This window comes from Lycium barbarum, chromosome 8 (assembly GCF_019175385.1).
Source record: "Lycium barbarum isolate Lr01 chromosome 8, ASM1917538v2, whole genome shotgun sequence".
NCBI lineage: Eukaryota > Viridiplantae > Streptophyta > Magnoliopsida > Solanales > Solanaceae > Lycium > Lycium barbarum.
In genome coordinates, this window is record NC_083344.1 from 8,466,013 (window position 1) to 8,486,065 (window position 20,053).

General features: G+C 37.3%; 1 pseudogene; it reads left to right on the forward strand.

Annotated features, from left to right (window-relative positions):
* Window positions 1-11,393: 11,393 nt before the first annotated feature.
* LOC132605868 (factor of DNA methylation 4-like) lies at window positions 11,394-19,551 on the forward strand (annotated as a pseudogene).
* The last annotated feature ends 502 nt before the right edge of the window (window positions 19,552-20,053 follow it).

Below are 20,053 nucleotides of genomic sequence, written 5' to 3' on the forward strand. Positions count from 1 at the left end.
GTTCAGCTGGCGATAATCAATGCACATCCTCATTGATCCATTTTTCTTCTTCACAAACAACACAGGAGCACCCTAAGGGGAGACACTCGGTCTAATAAATCCTTTGCTCAATAAATCCTGTAACTGCTCCTTAAGATATCTCAACCCAGTTGGTGTCATCCGATATGGCGGAACAGAAATAGGGCAAGTGCCCGGATCCAAATCAATACAGAAGTCAATGTCGCGATCGGGTGGCATACCCAGCAAATCGATCGGGAATAACTCCGCGAACTCGCTCACAATAGAAATGGACTATAGGGGTGGAGATGCAACAGTAGTGTCACGCACATGAGCCAGATAAGCTAAAAACCCCTTGTTGACTAATTTCTTTGCCTGAAGGAAGGAAATAATCTTCTTAGGAGCGGGCTAGGAGTACCCCTCCACTCAAGTCTAGGAATGCCAGCATAGCCAACGTGACTGTCTTGGCATGACAGCCCAAGATTGCATGGTATGGATGAAGCTGGGTCATACCCAAGATAATATCAAAGTCCACCATATCAAGAATCATCAAATCTACCCAAGTTTTATATCCCATAAAAGTAACCAAGCATGACTGATAAACTCGATCAACGACAACATAATCTTCAATCGAAGTAGACACATGAACAGATATAACTATGCTATCACAAGGCAAATCCCAATCAATGGCATAATATGCAGACACATACGAATAAGTGGATCCAGGATCAAATAACACGAAAGTCGCTCTACGTCAGACAGAATCGGTACCTGAGATAAAGGAATCTGAGGCCTCTACCTCGGGTCTACCAGGGAATGAGTAACACTAGGCCCCACCACGTCCAGACTGAGATCCACCTCTCGAACTCTGAGACCCACCTCTACCAACTTGGGATCTACCTCTAGAAACCTAAGAATCACTGCGGCCTGTCTGAGCACCGCCCCTCAGAGATGCACCTCCTCGACTACCCAACGATGTCGGAGTCCTCTGAGACTGATAATCTAGCCTGGCTCGAAGATATCTCCTAGAAATATGACCAAGCTATCCACATACAAAATAGCCCTGAGGGGGCAGAGACTGATAAACTGAAGCTGAGGACCCGGCTGAAACAACCCTTTCTACCGGTTGAGAAAACGACCTCTCTGGAGATCTTTGCCTGGGTGGCTCACTAGAGGAAGCCTGCAAGGCAGAATGCACAGGGCGGCCGGAATATGGCTGATACGGCCTAGAAGACTGACTGACGTCCCTCGAACTAGAACTACCATAACTCCCAATCTGACGCTTCCTCTTCTCACTACCCCCTCCAAATGCACGAGCCTTAGCGACCTCAACCAAAGAATCATGCTCAACGATAGACTAGAAGGAAGCCCCCATAGCCTTTATCTAAAGCCAAGGAATCCAAAGAGAACCGACTAGCCCACCAACAAAGCGTCTAATCCTGTCAGGCTAAGTAGGGATCAAGGTGAGGGGAATAACAGGCCAGATGTAGATAGCGAGTCACATAGGCCGCCATAGACAAACCCCTCTACTGAAGATATAGAAACTCATCCCTACGTGTCTCCCTCAAAGCCTGGGGCACATACTTCTCAAAGAAGGCCCCATAGAACTGAGTCCAAGTTAGGAGAGGAGAACCCTTAAGTCTGCAAGCAACAAAATACCTCCACCAAGTCTTCGCGTCGCCACGAAACTGGTAGGATACATAGTCAACTCTATGGGACTCTACGATCCCCATCCTATGTAGTAACTCATGCATATCCAAGATGAACTCATAAGCATCATCTGCAGAAGTATCCAAAAACCTTGACGGCTCCAACTTCCTAAACCTCCCAATAAGATCCTAGTCAATCAAGGTCGTAACAAGGTCTGCTACGGGTTTAAGACCATCCCCGGGGCTAGCACTCCATCAATACGGGGAACCATAGTTGTAGCGGGGTGTGCCACTCGAGTAGGTCTCTACTCAAGAGCCTGCGCCCCAATTCTGCTCTGCGAACCTCCGCCCGGAGTAGTGACACCAGCGGCAGCTTGCTGGGCATCTAGATGGAGTAGAACATAAGCCATAGTATCCTACATAGTCTGCTCAGAAGAAATCTCGGACTGTGTCCGTGTGAGGCTACATCATCCTCTGTGGCCTGGTCTCCAACTTGCTGATCCTCAGACTCTGGAGACGGAGATCTCTTGCACCGCTGTCCTACCGCAGGAACCCTGTCCCTGGCTGGGGCAGTCCCGCGGCCTCTAGCTCTGCCGCTCCCTCTAACTGTCGCTCACCCTCTGGTGCCAGCCACAGCTGCGGGCTCTGGCCCCTAATCTAGGGCTATAGTAGCTCGAGTCCTCACCATCTGTGAGAGAAGAGATAAGAGTCAGATACCAATTCGATTGTTCGAGATACCAATTAGAACAAAGTAGCACGTAAGAAGGAAGGAAAGCAAAATTTCCTAAAATGTCCTATAGCCTCTCACAGAAGTACGAAGCTCATCGTATCAATCCATGAGAATCTACTAGACACGCTCTTGTATTATAGACCGGGTAACCTAGGGCTCTGATACCAACTTGTTATGACCCGATTCTGCTAAGTCGCGCGGGCACCTACCTTTCCCACTCCAGTAGGTGAACTCTCAACCCAACAATAGTAAAAACACAAACAATTAACTAAATAAGCGGAAGAGATAAAATCACGTAAGTCTGACGATAATAATTTAGAAAATATGTGGAACAAAGGAAAATACACCCTAGAGTCTGGTCTAATCCATACAAGAGCATCTAACTAGAATATGCAAGTATGGAATATCAATAATACATCAAGTCTGAATATGTCTCGGAATAGAAAATAAGACATAAATAAAGAAAAGTCTTCAAGGCGGCGAACGTCTCGTGCTCACCTTGTAAACTCTAAGCAACTCTCGGAGCGACTATCAGCCACGAGAAACGGAGGTCGATCCTACCTGAAATTCTACATTCATAAAAGAATGTAGTAAGTGCACGTCAGTAAAAAACCGTAGTACTAGTAGGTATCATAGGACGACTAAGTTTAGCTAACATAATCCATACAGTAAAGTAAGATAAACAGGTAAATCAACAAGTATAAGTCAAACATAAGCCAGAAATCGAGTACACGTCATCACCTTGGTTATAACATCTACATCCAAGTGTGCCAAGTCTCAATATATCCAAGCGAATCCAAATAACACAAGTATATCACCAGATCATCACAAAAGAACCATAATGCAATGCAATGCAATAATTTATGAAATGTAAATGCAATGCAATGTTGTGTACATATGTACTCCAGACGGAAGTATCGACGTCTCGGTAGCACAACCCATGGGGGGACCCGCGGAGTCCATGTACCTTACGGTCCGACAATAACTTGAATATCGCTAGCTCACGATCCCGGGACAAACCTCGAGAATTGCTACGCACAACCTCAATTCTGGGACAACCATCATATATCGGTCCTCACATCACTCTCATCCAACTGAACCCGGCTCATCACAGTGTTTCCTCAAGTATCATCAATGTATCAACAATATATCATGAAAGATGAGAATGCGTGCAATGTATGAGTTCAATGTCAATAATCAGATCAATATCACAAGTACCAAGCAAGGGTACGCCAACAATATCATGAAAAGGCTACATAAGCCATATAGAATAATATCCTCTCATCAAATATCAACAAGTAAAGTACCACAATATCATGAATAAGATATATCAATAGTCTCCAACATCTACTATCACCACGCGACATCAAGCCAACAACAATAGCACAAATCAAGTCACAACACAATGGGGTGGGTAGCCCCAATCACACAACAGGGCCCAACCTAAGACAATATACAACTCAACTTCATGCCCGAAGGTTTACATGTTTTCTCCGATAAGACCATCTAAATATATGCTTCGCTAAACGAAGTCTCACCATAAGGTAAACCGTACCTACCTGGAAGGCCGAACATCAATAACACCAACAATCACTCATTAGCCTTTCTTATGGAGACATTTTGATTGGTCAAGTGCAGCTGAAAACTCTAAGCCAACAATGTAATCAAAATTACACTGAAAATTGGTAAATATCCATTTTTAACTAATAATTTTGTATAGTAGTACATATTTTTTTTACTACACGTATGGTAATAGTAATGTTTTTTTGTATCTTTTTAGGGGTTATACACCTGATATGAGTAATATTGGGTAATACTCTGAGTTTGGTGTAGTTGATTATTATCGGTAGGTATACTTTTTATTAATTAAATAATATAAGTGTCTTGATGTTTAGTTTTTACAATACTTGAACTATCTCTGTAGTGAAAATTACATACAAAACTCGCCAGTGGCACCAAATGTTGATTTCGGTGCAGTTGATCTTTCTTCAAACCCTGACAATATTGAACATTATCGGTAGGTTCATCACCTTGATATTAAATAATACATATATATTTTGATGTTGGTATTTAAAATATGTTGCCTTTTTTCATGTAGAAAGAGGCCTTTACTAGATGGTGATGATTATCCTAACTATATAGAACATCATCGAGTGATAGCGATGATATACCGAATGCAGAGGAGTCCGACGATGATGATAATGATGAGGTTGATGTTAATCCTCATATGCAGGAACAACAATTAGTAGAAATGATGCGAAGTCGGCCAAACTAGCAAAAACCGATGGCCAAAAGCCCAATTCACCAAGAAGAACCGATGGTCGATAGCCCAATTCAGTGGCATTTTGAGTTATTTCATATCTTGGCAATCTTCAAGGTCGTCTTGATGCCTTCGTCTACACCAGAGAAGATGATCCAATTTTCCATAAATTATGGAAAGAACCGGTCGATCTTGTAAATAATGATGTTCACCTTGCAAAAGGCATGATGCTCGAATCCAAAAAGGCATTACAAAAGGCCGTCAAAATTTATAGCTACCAAGGAATGAGGGAGTTTAGGGTTGATGATTCAACCCGAAAGATACTGAGACTGGTTTGCAGACGACAGTATCAAGGTTGTCAATAGATGCTTCGTAGTATTGTTAAGCGTGATAGTATGCGGATTATCACAAAATTCCACCCACATGACACTTGTGATATAGGAGAGAATCAAGAAGATCATTTTAATTTAGATACAAATATGATTGCTCAAGTGTTACTTGTTCACGTTACCGAACCCCCAAGGTAAGCTATTCGACCAAGTTCATTATAATTTTGACATCAATTAAATTATCATATCATTGCTAAATGTTGTTTGTTTAAACTTGTCCAGGTATCCCATCAAAGATTGCATTAGAAACGTTAAGGAAACATATCGTAAAATGATAAGCAAGAGAAAGGGATATCTCGGGCGTAGGTGGGCTTTTGAGATGATTTATGGTACATGGGAGGGCTCTTTCCAGCAGTTGCCGAGGTATATGGCAACTCTACAGAAATTCAATCCTGGTACTGTTGTAGAGTGGAAGCTCGTTGCCGGTAATATTTTCAATTTTGTAACCTTGCATTGATGGTTTTGCTCATTGTCGTCTAGTCATATCCATAGATGGGACACATGTGTATGGGGTATACGACATCAAGCTACTGATTGCAGTAGGAATGGATGCCAATGGGTAGATATTCCTTCTTGATTTCGCCATTGCAGCTAACGAGAGCAACAAGACATGGGGGATGTTTTTGACACATTTGAGGCGATATGTTATTAAGTTTCATATAGGCATATGCGTGCTATCTGATCGAAATCAAGCCATATTAAACAATATGTTTAATTTGACGGGGTGCCAGCCTCCCTTTGCTTACCATCGCTTTTGTTTAAGGCACATAAAGGCAATTTCCCAAACAAAATTTGGAAACAGCACACTAAACAAATTGATGTGGGCGGCTGCAATGGAGCATCAAGAAAAAAAAAATTCTTCTGCGGATGGAGATGATCAAGTCAGTGAATCCAACAGCATATAATTGGTTGAAGGATATCGACGTTGAGAAATGGACATTACATGCGGATGGAGGCAGGAAATGAGAGATGCTAACAATAAATAGCTTTGAGTCATTCAATGGTTTGCTAAAATCTGCTGAGGGGCTACCCGTTACTGCAATGGTGAGAATGCCTTTCAAGCAAGTTGTGGAGCGGTTTGCCACTAGAACAAGACATGCCAAAGCCATATTAGCAGATGGTGGAAATTGATGCCAAAACCTGCACAAATGTTCGAGCATCATAGGAAAAAATGTGAGCTATACAAGATGGAAGAGTATAACTATGCTGAATGTGTATATGAAGTCCGGACAGATTATTACCAAGGTCGGGGAGGAAACCTTCATGCCGTTTATAAGAGAACGAGACCATGTAGTTGTGGTCAGTGGCAATCATACCACATGCCGCGTTCTCATGCCATCAAGTGTTTCGAGGCAATGGGAAAAACGGTATCCACTTATGTGGCATCCGAATACAACGTCGCAAGCTATCTTAAAGCATATGTCAGAGGTTTCTACCCACTTGGTGATCAATCTTATTGGCCAAATGAGCCATTTTCAATGATTGCTAACAAGGAGTATGTCACGACCCAGCTAGGGGCCGCGACGGGTACCCGGAGCTAGCCACCGAGCACCGCTTGGTCTACTACTCATCTTACTCATTTAATGCCCTTTTTATCAACTTTGTACACAATCGTAGAAAAATCATATTTTATATGGAAACATAATTGCTTTATATACACTTGCCTCTCGGCCATCAAAATAATATATACATACAATAACATCTTGTGAGACTATCTAACCCACATTTCGTATCTATGAGCCTCTACTGACATACTGTATACATAGACGGAACAAGACTCCGTCGTGCCCAAAATATGCATATATACCAAAAGGAGAATCACAAGCACCTCCGAACAATGGAGTGCTCTTAATCAGCTGATAGCTACTAAGGATCTGGACCGAGCTCACCTCCCTGTCTACCTGTGGGCATGAACACAGCGTCCAAAGAAAACGGACGTCAGTACAAATATTGTACTGAGTACGAGAGGCATAAACAATGAAGAAAGACAACAATAATATAATGAAAACATCAATATGAAACATCTGGATCTGTATGACCATCATAAAAGAAGTAATGCATGTTGTCTTACTCATATTCATTATCATATCATGTATGCATAATGTGTAAGTTGCCCGTCCATGTCGGAACGGTGTGATAATCAATAACATTATCCCGCGTCCAGGCCTCCCGCATCCGGGGTACCATCTCATGCCGCCCACTAGTGGTGTCTGCCCATGCCAACTGGCTATGGTGTATCCGTATAGCTGCCCGCCTTGGCGGTGAATGCCCGGCCAACTAGGCCCGGTGTGATGCAATCATGACATGCTCATCATAAAATACTTACCATAATATTCTTATCAAAATATACGTGTCATCATACATGCATAAAGACTCTAGAACAACTGCATTCTATCGAGGTGACGTAAGGTCGTGAACCCTCGATTCCATTATGGACATATATGAGCATTCTGTCTCACCTTGAAGGAAATAATACATAAGGTGAGTGTAAGCAATAAATAACGTCATTATCAACATGGCATCATCATATCATATCTTTTTATCTTATATGGGCACTTATGGATATAGGTTTTTAGCTTTCCAGAATATAGGAACTCATGAAGAGGAAAGGAATTCATGTTATAGGATTCATGCCATTAGAAAGAAAGGACTAGCCTCACATACCTTTGTCGTTTAGCTAAGCTATCGTTCACTTGCTCCCCTTTAGCGTCACGTCGCTACCTTCACGAGAGAATCCGTATTCACATTAGTTAGTCGACTTAAGGAAACGCGTCACTATTTCTAGAGAAAATTGGGCAGCACTTCCTTTATTTATACTACCTTTCCCATATTCTATATCAACTCCCCAACGTTCACATCAACATCCACAATATTACAATCAACAACCATCATTTATATATGTTTATCACATTCCACCATTTTCCTCCAATTTTCCCACATTTACCCTTATAACTCATTTTTGTGTTTTCGCACATTTAATACTTGTTTCATGATATAACCATCATTTATAACGTATTCATAATCACAACACATCATCATTCATGATTCAATTCCACTATCATTCAATGGTGACACTATTCACCCATTCAAGACCCATTTCCCATGTCTTTTTACAATTCAAGTTTCTTAGTCTTCTAATACTTTAAAAAACATGATAAAGTCATGAAACTTACCTTAGATGATAGTTGAACAAGTCTTGAGTTGAAATGTTTCACTTGGACAAAACCCTAGTTCCACCCTTTATGGAATTTCTTGACTTAAATGATCCTTTGATGTGTTTCTTACACTTGGTTTTGGTGGATTGATGAAATTGATCTTAATTCTTCATTTGAGTTCTTGGTTTGGAAGAGTTTGGAATGTTCTAGAGAGGGATTGGGTCGTGGAGTGAGAAGGAGAAATGAATAAGATGAACTTAGATCACTTTTTTATAAAGTTGAAATCTGTCCCGATGCCATTATACGGTCCGTATAATCGACCATAAAACTGCTCCAGTGGCTTCCCTTCTCTGTGTCAACTTGACGGTTCATTTTACGGGCCGTATAATCTACCGTAAAACCCACCTTTTCTCAACTTCACTCTGTGACACTTCTACGGTTCATTATACGGTCCGTATAATCGACCGTATAATCCACCAATTAACTGAATCTTATTTTTGTTACTTCGTTAAATCTCTGATCCTTATAGGACCTTCTTAACAATTGTTCAACACTTTGATACCAATCTAAGGGACGTCATTACTCATCAAAACATCGCACACGCTATTTCTTTTGTTAACCTATTCACTGTACGCTAACGGGAAAATTTCCGAGGTATAACAGAGTATATCCGTAAAATTCATGTTAACGCACGAACTCGGATTCCCAATCAAAAGGATGTTCCGGATAGGACATACTCTCGAAGGTGCTGAACGTGTAAGGAGTTTGGCCATGATAAGTGTTTGTGTAACCAACGGGTCCGTGGTGGTGCAAGTACCTCTCGTAGTGGAAGAACCTCTCATAGTGGAAGAGCCTCTCGTGGTTGAAGATTGTCTTGAATTATGAATGTATTTTAATCCTTCTTGATGTATTGGAATTGCCTTGAATTATCAATGTATTTTAATTCTTCTTGATGTATTCGAATTGTCTTGAATTATGAACGGCAAAAAAAAAAACTCGAAAAAAATATCAACATATCCTTAATAATGTAATGCCTCGACTAAATAATAAAACACTTAAATCAAATCCTTATAAAATAAAACAGTTAAACCTAACGATAATAAGTTTCTAAACAAAACTTACTTCAGGGCCCTTTACAACCGTTAAAACGACAGTCCAAACGTTTAGGTATACTTGATGTATTGAACCTACATTATTGTTTGCAAAAAAACATATCACGTTCTATATAAAATGTTGATATTACAGAGTTTTGAGACATGACTAATCTTTGGTTAATGTATGAAAAAAATATATGAATTTCAAAATTTTGAAATTATACAAAGTGAGGGAAAATAAAACTAGTACCTTTTGCGCGCTAATTTTGTGCGCAAAAGGTACTTTTGTCATATATTTTTTTGTGGGTTATTTTATTTTGGATGAACTATTGCTTAGTCTAGCTTTTATGGAAGCTTTAACAATTTATGGACTGGTTGTAGCATTAGCACTTTTATTTGCAAATCTTTTTGTTTAATCTTATCTTAGAGCTTAGAAATATGAAAAAGAAATAAATTTTTCATATTTTATTGCCTTCGATTTATCGTTTGCTTTTTCAAATTCTATCAAGATTTCCCTCCTCCAATTCTTTATTCTTTGACAAAAGAACCTACAGGAAGGGCTGATTTGTGGATGAGAAATTAGCATACTGACTCGCTTTCATCCTTCCCGTCCATAGACCAATTTTGGGATTATTTAAGTTGCGGACTCCACGAAGAAAAGGCCAAAACAAGCAATACAAACAGAAATTAAATACTTAGTTTACAAACAGTGTCTTTTTGCAATTCCACTACTCTGCTGTAATCTGTACCTTCCCTGGCAACGTGTCTCTTTCATTCCCTATATCAATTTCTCTAATCCCTTTTGTAGTTCTTTACTTGCGAGGCTCCCTTTCTTTGTTATTTTTTCACAGTTGTTAGAACATTGGTAAGCCATATTTATGTATTTCTCCATTTTGCTTTGTCATTATGGCTATGATGCATATGTAATATGTACATGTGTCACATTCAGATTTCACATTTTTATTCTTGTTTAGTGTTTTGGTTCATCTATGGCTTATGTTAGCTGTTTTTACAGGGGAAAAAAAACAACGGTTGTTCAGGGTCTTATTCAGATCTTAATTTTTGTTTATTTACATATAGTTTGTCCATCTATAGGTGTACATTGTATGTAAACAGTGTGTTTTCACAAACAACGCTTTATCAACAACCCCTCGTCCCTCGTCCCTCGTCCCTCTTTCGCATTTTCTTTTTGTCATCTACACACAGGGTTTTACTATATTTCTCTTTCTTCTTGTATTTATTCTCTGTTTTTCGGTACATACAGTAGTTGTTTTTCTCAGGCAAAAAAAAAAAAAAAAAAAAGGTATTTCTGTCAACAACCCCTCCTCCCTCTTTTTTTTAATATATTTACTCTGTTTTTTTTGGAAAAAAAAAAAGAATGTGTGTTAGTGCTCTAAATTTTCATTTGAATTAACGTATGGTTCTTTATCTGTAATCTGTACATGGGTCTCCTTCATATTTTTGATGTTTTTTATGTGTGTTTATTTTCACCGTCTGTGCGTGAATTTCAAAACCCTTTTTTATCCACAACACTCACTAATTAATCTGTTTTTGTAGGCAAAAGAAAGACTATTTGACTCTCCATTTTCATTTGGACCTGAGTCACATTCAGAGAATTTCTTTTGCTCATGTTTGTTTTTACCATCTAAGTGCGTTTGTAAACACTGAGTTTTACTTTTTTCTTTTATTTACTCTGTTTTTCAGTTGTTTTTCCTAGGCCAAAAATGTATGGTGAGGTTATTTAGCATAAAAATTAGGTGACAAATAACAGCACCCCCTCCTGTAGAAAAGGCCAAAAATAGAAAACCAACAAAAAAGTATATATTGCAACCGTACCCCCATCAGCCTTTTTGCCATTCCACTACTCAACTGTACTATGTACCTTTCCTAGCAAGACATCTCTTTCATTCCTCTCTCTATATATAGAAAAAATTATTCCACTCTTCACTTTCCATATTTTCCATTTCTCTTCTCTTCACTTACTCTTCTGCCATTGGGTATTTTTTTCACAACTGTTAGAACATTAGTGAGGTATATATCATCATCATCATTTGCTGCAATAATGCATACGTGTTTCTTCATAAAATTCTCCATTTTTGCTTTGTGTTTATGGTTCATGTGTATGTAATATGTGCTTGGGTTATATTCAGATTTCACATTTTTGTTGTTGTTTAGTGTTTTCTTCTATCTATGGGTTATGTAAAAGCTGTTTTTCCAGGAAAAAAAAAAAAACAACGGTTGTTCAAGTATAGTTGCTCTGTTTTTCCAAGTAAAAAAGAATGGGTGTTTGTGCTTTAAATTTTCATGTGAATCATTGTATGGTTCTTATCAGTACATGGGTCATATTCATATATTTGTTGTTGTTTATGTGTGCTTATTTTCACCATCAATGTGTGTAGTTCAACACAGATTTTAATTTTCCATTTTCATTTGAACCTGATTCACATTCAAAGAATTTGTTTTTTTCCATCTAAGTGAGTTTGTAAACACTGGGCTTTACTTTGTTCTTGTATTTACTACTCTGTTTTTCAGTATGAAGTTCTTCCCATTCCAAAAAAAAGGGATAATTACATTTTTGGAACCTTCAAAAGAATAATAACCAGCAAATGTATAGGTTTTGCATACTAAACATAAATACACATATAATATACATATTGTATAAAGTACACAGATAATATACATAATCAATGTACAGGTCTGGTATGTTTTGGCTAGCACCTGTAATTAATTTCGGCTGACGGGCCAAAAATGAAAAATCCCCAAAAAGAGTGGTATTTCTGTTACTCGAATAGTAACTTTTCCTGTGGGAGTGAAGGTTCTTATTATGCTATTAGATTTAACCCAAATATCTTTTATCTTATCTTATATTCCATGAGTCTAAGTTAGTTGCATTAGTTCATGTAATGTACAACTTTCTCTTCAATTACTCAGACATGTTTCCTTATCTTGGATGTTTATATCAAATCCATTTTATTTGCTTCCATGCATATGTATTCCTTTGCTTGTATGCATATGTATAACCTTGGCCATCTATTGGATATATTTGAAAATCTGGTGTTTATCTATCTTTTCTTTAATGCTTTCTGGTTTCACTAGATTAATTTTCCTGCATCATGTAGTAATAGTATTCTTCAACAATATGAAATTTATGAATCCCTTTGTCATTGAGACTGTAACCAAATGGTATGTCTATAAGGACTGACCAAAATCTGGTGTACTTCTATCTTTTCTTTCGTTACTGGAAGTAATTATTCACCTATATCTTTTATCTCACGTGTTTAAGTTAGTTAATTAGTTTGTGTAAAGTCAGCTCTCTGATCAATTACTCATACATGTTTCTTAGGTTAGATCCCTAAATTTAAAGATATGTACACTAATTAGCATAAAAAGGTGACAAATAAAGGCACCCCTCTAGAAAAGGCCAAAAATAGCAAAACAACAAAAAGTATATACTTTGGTTATATTTAGATTTCAATTTTTGTTGTTGTTAATTATTTTCTTCCATCTATGGGTTATGTAAATACTGATTTTCCAGGGAAAAAAAACAACGGGTGTTTAGGGTCTAAATTTTCATTTTTAAAGCTCTTTATCTCTAATCTGTACGTGGGTCATATTCAGATTTTTTTTTATTTTTGTTTATTTACATATATTTCGTCCATCTATGGATGTACATTGCATGTAAACAGTGTGTTTTTTCACTAACAATGCTCTCTTCCTCTTTTCTTGCATGTACTCTTTTTAGGCAAAAGGAAAAGGATGGGTGTTTGTGCTCTAGTCTGTCTATATTGAACATAGTTTTTAAATTTTTATCAAAAACCCCTAGTCAATCCTTTTTGTTTTTTGTTTTTTTTTGGTTGATATTTACTCTGTTTTTCCAGGCAAAAAAGAATGGGTGTTTGTGCTCTAACTTTGATATTTACTCTATTTTTCTAGGCAAAAGAAAGAGTATTTGATTCTTCCATTTTCATTTGTATCTGAGTCACATTCAGAAAAATTGTTTTGTTCATGTTTGCTTTTGCCATTTAAGTATTTAATATCAGTTTCTCTTTGTTCTAGTATTTACTCTCTATTTTTTCTGTAAGTAGTTGTTTCCCCAGGCAAAAAATGGTATTTCTGTTACTCGAGTAATATTATCGTTGGGAAAATTACGCTCTATATTTGTTGGGAGAAAATATTTAAGCCAGATAGCCTATATTTTGAGTTTGTTACCCGGTTTAGCCCATATTTGTGTATAAACATCATTCATACAAGGTTGATACATTATGTATAATGCTTTCCCAAGTATAATGTTGTATATTGGGCTACGTGGCATACTATTTTATGTTGGGCTGTATACTTCTGAAATTTCCCTTCATGGGATTGTTCAGCTTTGATGTTTCATAGGAAGAGAACTAAGGGAGTGAAGGTTCTTATTCTGCTTGTATTAAGTTAGTTGACTGTTGATTAGTATGTAATTTGCAGCTCTCTATTCAATTACTCATACATATTCTTCTTCATTTCAGATGGTTATATCAAGTTCCTAGTATTACTTTGCTTCCATGCATTTGTATTTCTTTGCTTGTATGCATATGAATATTCTTGGCGTCGTGGTAGTTTATCTATCTTTTTTCTAATGCTTTCTGCTTTCACTATATTAACTTTTCTAAATCATGTGCTCGCTCCGTCCTAAAAAGATTGTCTTACTTTTTTTATTAGTTTGTCTCAGAAATATTGGCACATTTCTATATTTTGAAACAATTTAACTTTACGAGATGATTTACGGTCACTCAAATATCTAAGGCTTGATTTGGACCATACATTTCAAAAATCTTCCTTTATTTCTTAAACTCTGTGCCAAGTCAATCTAAGACAATCTTTTTGGGACAGAGGGAGTAGAAGTCTTCTTCAACCATATGAATTTATGAATCCTTTTGTCATTGAGACTGTAACCAAATGGTAGTATGATCACATCTCATTCATCACTATTGGTACTAATCTTCAAGGACTGACTAAAAATATCTGGTACCTGCATTTGTGAGCAGCAAAATTGAAGAGATTTCATTTTTCATGTTAGCTTATTTTTGAAGATTATTCACTATTGTTGTTTATGTGTGTTTATTTTCATCATCTTGTGTGTATTTCACATTTTTTTTTTGCCTACCACAGTCACTACTTACTCTTCGTTTTTCTAGGCAAAAGAAAGGCTATTTGATTCTCCATTTTCATTTTTACCTGAGTCACATTAAGAAAATTTGTTTTGTTCATGTTTGTTTTTGCCATCTTAGTACGTTTATAAACACTGGGTTTTAAGTACTATGTTTCTCTTTGTTCTTGTATCTACTCTCTGTTTTTCAATACATACTTGTTTTTCCCAGGCAAAAAATGGCATTTCTGTAATGAGCAACTCTCTGTTGAATTACTGCGACTTGCTTCAGTGCATTTGTATTTTTTTGCTTGTATGCACATGTATATTCTTTACTATCTATAGGATTTATATCAAAATTTAGTGTTAATCTATCTATATTGTTTCTTTATCAGGGCTTTCGGCCTTCACTACAATTTCCTACATTATGTAATATTCTGCAAACATGTGAAATTAAAAATCCTTTTGTCATTGAGACTAAATGGGGTGATCACATCTCATCTGTATTAGTACTAATCTGTAAGGACTGAATATCTGGTACTTTCTGTGCTTTTATTAAGATGTTGTAGTGGTAATTAGCACATTTATCTGTCAGCTGCATAACTATTTTTTGAAGATTATCCAATTTTGTTGGCTTAGGTTATCTGAAAGATGTCCATGTCATCTGAAGAGGAAACTGATATTAGTGAGTCAGAGATGGAAGACTATGCTGATACATGGTATCAAAGATTAAAGGAGGGTTATGGGAAGGAAAAGATTTCTAGTAAAATTTACCAATGTTCATTTTGTTCTGGAAAAAGAAACAGGCCTACAGCCTCAAGGATCTTGTCCAACATTCTTCAGGAGTGAGCAAGGGCTCACAAAACAGGAAAGCAAACGATAAAGGAAAACATTTAGGTCTTACAAAGTACTTGAATAATGATCTGCTGAGTAAAGATTCCCTTCCAATGGAAACTGAATTACAGCCAACACATGATGGCAATGATGTTGATGAGAAATATGCATTTCCTTGGATGGGAATTGTAGCAAATCTTCCCATTGAGTTTGACGGTCAGCGTTACGTGGGAAAGAGTGGCTCATTTCTCAGGGATGGTTTGAAAAAGAAAGGGTTTAATCCAGTGAGGGTACACCCATTGTGGAACTATAAGGGTCATTCAGGGAAAGCAGTGGTCGAATTTGGAAATGATTGGACTGGCTTCGCTAACGCAATTAAGTTTCAGAAGAGCTTTGAATCACAACATCAAGGGAAGAAGGACTATTTAGTTTCACAAGATAAGGGAGATAAGTTATACGGTTGGGTTGCAAAGGCTGATGATTATAACTCAGAAGGTATAATCGGTGACTATCTGCGAAAAACTGGAGATTTAAAATCCATCTCAGATATTGAGGCAGAAGAGAAGCGCAAAACTGGTGCGCTTGTCTCTAATCTGGTTAACACAGTCGAGGCCAAACGTAGGAGCCTCGAGGAGATAGAGAGCAAATGCAATGAACCTTCCATGTGCCTGAGCAATGTGATGATGCAGCGAGATTCAAGAATATAATGAAGGTACATATTTTCTCCTAAAGATAGTAGCTAGTTTAATGAATTTCCATGTCTCCTGTCATTACAAATATAACAAGCACTTCCTATTTACTACAGACCTACAAAGGATGGCGAAGAATGCCCGTAATCAACTTGAAAAGGTGTTAAAGGATCAAGAGAAAAGTAAATTGTATTTAGAAGCACGAAGCGAAGAACTTGAGTTGCGCGAAAAGGTATTGGTGGAAAGGGAGGCCCTCAATGATAATCAGAGACAAGAGCTTCATTTGTTGAAGCAAATGGTAAAATATCTTACTTGATTAACAGAGTTTTGCTGCTTGTATTTTATGCAGATGGCTAGAATGAAAAGAGTTCTGCCTTTATCCCCTCTGTCCTAAGTGTGTCATTGCACTTGAAAACTTATCAAGTTTTCAAGTTTTCTAAGCAGAAATAAAATCTTATTAATAGGAAAATGTGTAGTATAGCCACTTAAATGCCAAATGAAATTAAGGTGTATATACCTCAGATCTCCTTAGGATACTTATCATGAGACTTAGTCTTATCAGATATGCCTCAATCCTTGGATAAAGAGAACATTATGTTTAGTTCTAATGCAGTTGATCAACTATGCCTCAATCACTAGCTAGTCGGATCAGGTTATACTTGAAGTAAGGATCAGCTTAAACTTGAAGTAGTTTCTTACAAGTAATAGCAGCAGAAATGCGGCTGTATTTAGGAGTTTAATGCGTTACCAAATTCTCGAAAAAGTTATGGGGCTGTTGATGAACACTGTTCTGGCATGTATCACTGGGATAAGAGTGTTCACTGTGAGGAACATTCTTTGGCTTTATTGTTTAATAAATCCTTTGAGTTCTCTTCGGCTAAAGTAGCGGAAATAGGGACATGATGTTGATTTCTAAAGAAAGGTGACCCTCTTGCTACAACAAAGTGATATGTCCACATTCCCTTTTTGTTTGAAGACATGGTTGACACTTCATTCAATTTTTCTTGCAATGGTTAGCGAAAGTTTAGTCATAAGAACTTTGTGTAACTTTTTTATTTTGTGGACAATCAATGAGATCTCCAAAGACTTAGATAAAAGAACCTGCTTATTTGGCTGAAATAATCACCCGTTTGTGTCGAGTTACAGTTTAGCACTCTTGAGCCGCGGAGGTGAGGGATGGTGTGTCGGCAGAGGCAAATTCCTGGTTCAGTTGAAATGAAGGGAGATGAGGAAGATGGATAGTATCTTCATGGTAAAATATCTCACCGTCATTGGGCTTCAAGTAAACCGCTGTTCAAATAACTTAAATTACCTAATTTAAGCTACCAAAAAGAGAATCAGATCTATTAGGATAACAGTTAACATGCTGATGATCTGTAAGAATGGTTATCAATGATAATCAGAATTAGTTGGAAAGAGATAGAGAGGAAATAGCTTTCTCTCACAGAAAACAAAGGTTATAAGTTTCCTGTTTACAGTTTACTTTGTGACTTCTGATGTTGACTTTAAGCTGTTAGCAAATAAACTATATGGACTATTACCTATGTGGTATACAAATAAGATGTTATAGAAATAGACTATTGTAGTTTGTAAAACTAAGATTGTTGATAGAGACCTGAGGAACTTCATCTGGATTTTACTGTCAATGCAAACGAGTTCCATTCGACATAAGGTAAAACAATAGGAAAACTGTTAATGACTTTTTAGTTTCCTTCTCTCCTCCTTCCTCCAACGCTCCCATTTTCCATGTTTATGTTACACGCATCTGGAAACTTCTTCCGTGCAAATATACTATTCCAAAATGAAGCTACAAGAACCTAGTATGTATTTGCGTCCAACTTTAATTATGTTCTCAGTTAGCTCTGCTGATACTGTCTGTCATAACATAGTCAAGGAATATATCACATCTGTGCTTGGCCTGCTCTTTCTGTGGAAGTGTTTGGCTATAAAATTTCTCTTTTATGTGTTTAAGAATGATAGAGCAGCAATGGAGCAAAAGAGGGTTGATGAAAGTGTCTTACGTTTGGCGGAAGAACAGAAGGTTTGTATGCCAATTCTGTGTTTTTACTCCGCTTCTGTAATTAGTCTCTGACATCTTAGAGAAATTTACTTGCAGAAGGTGAAAGAAACTCTCCGTCAGCAGAACATGGAGCTGCAAAAGAAACTCGACTTGAAGCAAGCACTGGAGTTGGAGATAGAACGTCTTAGAGGGGCTATGCAAGTAACGAAGCACATGGAAGAGGGCCAAGATGGGAAGAAAAATTTAGAGGAGATCGAAGAGAGCTTAAATGACAAAAAAAAAGAACTAGAAGATCTTGAAGCTCTGAATCAAGCTCTAGTTGTTAAAGAGCAAAAGGCAAATGTTGAGTTAAAAGATGCCCAGAAGGAATTGATCAATGTAAGTACAACTCTTTACAGTTAATTTTTGAATAATACTGAAGCTTTTATTTGTCCTTCAAGGGAATAAGAACATCATGAATGACTAGGAGCAATTCATTTTGACCTGAGAGAGTTGTATGTACATGTTCGGTTATCTTTCAAAACCTATTACAAATTCCCTAGAATCTGCACCATCAACTAAGCTTCTCCCATATTCTATGTTGCTGAACATTCAAGTCTAAATATTTATGGATAACTTTAAGTCGTAAGGACTTAGCAAGCAGGCTTCATATCATGAAGATTTATGCTGTCATGAAAGTCCATCTTTCAAAGTTAGTTTACTTGGGAAAGTCATTATTACATGGTGAAAATGTGACAAATACAACATGATTTTCATGGCATTTAGGGAATGAAGCACTAGTCTTCTCGAGCTTTAATCGGTGTCAAGAGAATGGGAGAACTTGATATCAAAAAAATTTAGGACATAACCAAGAGAAAATTCCTTGGAAAAGATGCAGATTTTCAAGCTGCTCAGTTGTGTTCAATCTGGGAACATCATCTTAAGGATCCCAATTGGTATCCCTTTAAAGATGTAACCAGTGAAAATGGTTCCAAGGTAATGCATTATAACTTATAGTTGTTTTCTATCTCTTTTAATAAAATACTTGTAACCTAATTATTTCTTGTGTCTTGGTAGGAAATCATCATTGATGATAAGGACGAAAGGCTGAACACATTGAAGCATGATTATGGAGAAGCGGCTTATGAATTGGTCACTACTGCTTTGATGGAGATGAATGAAGGTCCTAGCAATAGTAGATGCATAACAACAGAGATGTGGAATTATAAACTTGGAAGGAAAGCTACCCTCAATGAGGGAATAACATATGTTCTCCAGAAGTTGAAGGCCAGTAAAGCAAAGAGGTGTTAACTTTCATGGTTATGTTTACCATTTTGAATTGCATATTATACCTTTCCAAGAAATTAGAATATCTGTTTTAGAGAAAACCAGTCTATAGAGACAAAGAAGCATATGTTTTTACCTTTTTTCTATGGTTGTATATGTCATGACAAAAGTAATTGAACAATTTTCTAGTAGTGCTGCCAAAGGAATCCAAAGCCCTGCTTAGAGAATCCATGGCTGAAGCATTAATCTGTTGGTTTTGCCTTGGTTAGTAGTTGGTTATATGAAGCCAAAATTTCCTTTTATCTTGAGTTTTGTTATTATTTTTAGGGGAAATTGTTGAAAATTCATATTCAAATTCTAAATACTAGTCATGTATACATGTATTCTGGGGTTAACAGTACGAGCCATGTTAGCTATTGGTCACAAGACTTTGATCTATTTCTGAAAAATCAAAGGTAGAAACTAAGTATACCTGATGAAATTTAGTTTTTACCTTTGATTTTTCAGAAGCTGGTTTAGCTCCTCGCATGTTAAGCATTTTGAGTACTGATTCATGCATATGCAATTACTACATCCTCTTTAAAGTATACCTGATGGCTAACCTATTTACAGCTGCTAGTTCACTGTACTCTAGAACTAGACCTCAAAAAAACAAAAGCTCTTAATCTATAACTCATAGGAAGATGTGGATCAAGGGGCTACCTGTTAAAATTTTCTTTCTGCGGAGGTTCTGGAAATTTAAACTATCTCTAGGATCTAGATGTCTTTTGCATCATCTTCATCTCTAATTCAAAAATGATGAAGTTAGAAAAAAATAATTAAAAAAGAGTTCAAGATAATGCTGCATA